Source organism: Triticum dicoccoides, chromosome 7B (genome assembly GCF_002162155.2).
Source record: "Triticum dicoccoides isolate Atlit2015 ecotype Zavitan chromosome 7B, WEW_v2.0, whole genome shotgun sequence".
NCBI classification, from domain to species: domain Eukaryota; kingdom Viridiplantae; phylum Streptophyta; class Magnoliopsida; order Poales; family Poaceae; genus Triticum; species Triticum dicoccoides.
This window is the reverse complement of record NC_041393.1, coordinates 646,670,076-646,674,238: the sequence shown is the minus strand read 5'-3', so window position 1 is coordinate 646,674,238 and position 4,163 is coordinate 646,670,076.

Here is a 4,163-nt window from a genome sequence, read left to right as displayed (position 1 = left end):
GCATTGTGGCGGTGTCCTAGGTGTAGACCGTGTCCGGGTGGCTATAATGGCGGGGAGGAGTTTTGTGGTGGTGGTGACGGTGTTGTGGGGTTTGGACGACGATGGAGCTAGGAGCCGATGAGTTAGAAAAGAGGAGAGGAAAATGGTAGGTCCGGCTAGGTTGTGGGAGATTTGATGAAATTCAGGATGGGTCCAGTCTGTCAGGTCTGACGTGACAGACCATCGAGCGCGTCCGAGCCTCTCCATCTCAGCATATGAGGGGTGCCTGTCGGCCTGGACGAATAGGATCGGTTTGGAGGGGCTGTCTGGGTCGCGATTTTGTGAACGGTCACAGATCAAGCCGTTCGTCTCCACCTGGAGTGTACGGGGGCATTTAAGTAGCCGGGTTGTACACGAAGGCGGACGTTTGGTCTGTGGGTGTATCTACACGCTATATGGGAAAAATAGTAATTAAATAAAATGTCAAAACATTATGAAAATATTTTTGAAATAAATTTGACCTTCCATTGTATTTGTGAAAAAAAATCACAGAAAGGAAACACCCCTTTAACTTCTTTTCAAAGAAATCAGCCAAAATATTGTGAATGGTGACCTATAATAGCAAATAAATTTTTTTGCCCTAAAGTCAACACTGGTTTTCATTCGTGAAAATTTATAGACTAGTGCAAAAAAAGTCAAATTTATATTCTAAAAAAATTCCGAACTATTTTGACTTAAAAAAATCCATATAAAGTGTAGATACAACCAGGAATCAAGGGGTACGGGTGATCACATCACACGCTTTTTCCTTTATTCTCTTTTTTGTTCCCACATTGACGGCACCGATGGCAACCACATCGGCCCGATAGACGCGCTTTCAATCAACTCTCCACACGCGATTGAAGACTCGTTTTCAGGAAGCTTCACGCATGGATGAGGCAGGGCCACACCACCCTCACGTCTCCATCGTCTCCGTCTCTATCGATGCTGTCCTTTAACTACTTAGTGACTGCTTTTGTGGTCACGGCATCATGCATGCAGATGCATGCTAGTCCATTCCGGTGCAAGAGTTGATGACTTGGGTCTGAAAGAATAGTATGCTTGCAGTGGAAGGCTTGCAACAAAGTGTCAAGCTAGGTGGCCTAGTTGTTTCTGAAGCACAGTTCTGAAGCACAGAACTCTCCCTCGAAGCTCTACTGGATCGTGAGTTCGTGGGACGTCACCGAGCTGAACGTGTGCAGATCGCGAAGGTGCCGTACGTTCGCTATTAGGATCGGTTGATCGTGAAGACGTACGACTACATCAACCGCGTTGTCATAACGCTTCCGCTTACGGTCTGAGGGTACGTGGACGACACTCTCCCCTCTCGTTGCTATGCATCACCATGATCTTGCGTGTGCGTAGGATTTTTTTTGAAATTACTACGTTCCCCAACAGCCAACTGGGTGATGATTTTGTGAACGATCACAGATCAAGCCGTCCGCCTCCATCCGGAGCGTATGAGGGGCATTTAAGTAGCCGGGTTCTACAAGGAGGGGGGCATTTGGTCTATGGGTGTATCTACACGCCATATGCGAAAAATAGTAATTAAATAAAAGGTCAAAAAATTATGAAAATATTTTTGAAATAAGACCTTCCATTGTATTTATAAAGAAACTCCACAAAAATGAAACTGTCCTTTGACTTCTTTTCAAAAAAGATAAGCAAAAATATTGTGAATAGTGACCTATAATAGCAAATAAACTTTTTTTTGCACTAAAGTCAAGACTGGTTTTTTACTATTCGTGAAAATTTATATACTAGTGCAAAAGAAAGTCAAATTTATTCTAAAAAATTCTGAACTATTTTGACTTTTTTGTAAAATAAATAAATCCATATAGAGTGCACATACAATCAACTGTATTTCGCGGTTGTACTTGTACAGCGCCACGGGCACTTACGTGCGATGCCACGCTTTCTCCTTTATTCTCTTTTGTGTTCACTCATTTTTTTGACAAGCACATCGGCCCGATAGACGCGCTTTCAATCGACTCTCGACACGCGAGTGAAGACTCGTTTTCAGGAAGCTTCATGCATGGGTGAGGCAGGGCCACCACCCTCACGTCTCCATCGCCTCCGTCTCTATCGATGCTGTCCTTAACTACTCCCTCCGTCCGAAAATACTTGTCATCAAAATGAATGAAAATGGATGTATCTAAAACTAATATACATCTAGATACATCTATTTCAATGACAAGTATTTCCGGACGGAGGGAGTACTTACGTGACTGCTTTTGTGGTCACGACATCATGCATGCACATGCATGCTAGTCCATTCCGGTGCAAGAGTTGATGCCTTGGGTCTGAAAGAATAGTATGCTTGCAGTGGAAGGCTTGCAGCAAAGTGTCAAGCTAGGTGGCCTAGTTGTTGCTGTAACACAATTTTGAGACGATGCCTTAAGTAAAGAAAGGATACACCATTTTTTTTGAGATTCAAACTTGCTGCCTTTTATTATTTATAAGTGACCTCAGCCACGACAATGTCACAAATACAATTCGGTGGAACATAAAACCAAGTCTTACATAACTTATTCAGGCAGCCATTTCTAGCTAGTTTATGTGCCGCAGAATTTGCGGTTCGACTAGCCCAAACCACAATTAATTCATCCCGTGAGGAGAGAATGTCTTTGATCTCTTCGATGAGGGGGCCATACTGGGATTTAGCCAGCTCTGAACTTGACAAAGCCTGCATGACACCCTGGTTGTATTAACAAAGAGAAACTTATATCCAATACAATAGTTGAACTCCTTTCTACGGTGACACTAATACCGAAGCAAAAAACCATGGTAATTTAAGCGAGCAAGAGAACCATAGGAAAAACAACACCAGCATGGAGGATTTATCGAGGTGGGGAGGAGGAGGCACGCGAGTCGATGGACCGGACCTCCAATACCCAGCAGCTGAGCAACTCCAAGTAGAGGGCGCTGCCAATGAAGCAATGGCCGCCCTTCACCGAACCGTGCACACTCGATCCTCTCATTCTCGACCAGTGTCCCAGATGCATATCGACTGTAGTTTTGGTCATAGACAAACCTGCCCTATGATGTGGAGGAAGAAAGGAGCAGCAAGTCGACACCACACTAGTAGAATCCGGAGCTTTAAAACCGGTTCGTAAGGGCCTTTAGTGCCGGTTCTGCAACCGGCACTAAAGGGTGGAGACTAAAGCCCCTCCCCCTTTAGTACCGGTTCGGCACGAACCGCCACTAAAGACCCACCACGTGGCGTGAGCTCGCGCCGTGGTATGGGGGACCTTTAGTATCGGTTGGTGTTACCAACCGGTACTAAATGTTTTTTTTGAATTTTTTTTTAAAATTTGTAAAAAATACTTGATTTTTTTCGATTTTCATTTTTTTGAATTATTTTAACCTCTAATCTCTAATCACCCCTCGCCACTGCTCAATTTAATCTCTAATCTCTAATCACCCCTCATCATTCCAAATCATCTAACTTCCCGGACGGTCACCCATCCTCTCACTACCCTAGCCTAAGCACGCTTAACTTTCGGGTTCTATTCTCCCTCGTTTTCAAGTCTGCACTTGTTGTTTTCCTGATAAATGTAAGCTGTCAATCCTATTAACCCTCAGCAGTTTAGCTTGAACACTAGATCACACCTTTCACCGTTTGAGTTTGGAACTATTATTCTAAAAAACATTTAGTAACATAATATTTCTTGAATAAGTTTGACCACAGTTTGACAATAGTTTGACCAGATTTTACCAAAATTCAAAAAATTGAAATAATTATTTAGTAACACTAATATTCTTTAATAATTATGTAGCAACATTAATACTTCTTGAATAAGTAGTTTGACCATAGTTTGACCAGATTTAACCAAAATAAAAAAAACTGAAATTTGAGCATATCTTTTTTCCTTTTGGAATTTGAGGATTCTAAAAAATTGCAAACAGGTCATAGGCCGTCACCATCGGATGCGGATTTTCATGTTGAATTTTTTGATATATTATACGTTTTTTTCCGACATCGTATGCAAAAGTTATAGCCGTTTTACATTTTCCCTACACTTTTTGCAAAACATGTTGAAATTTAAGTTTTTTAATTTTCCTAACTAGTGGATGTAGTAATATAACTACATCTCGAAGAATTTTATTTTTTGAATTTTTTATCATTTTTTTTGTATTTTTCA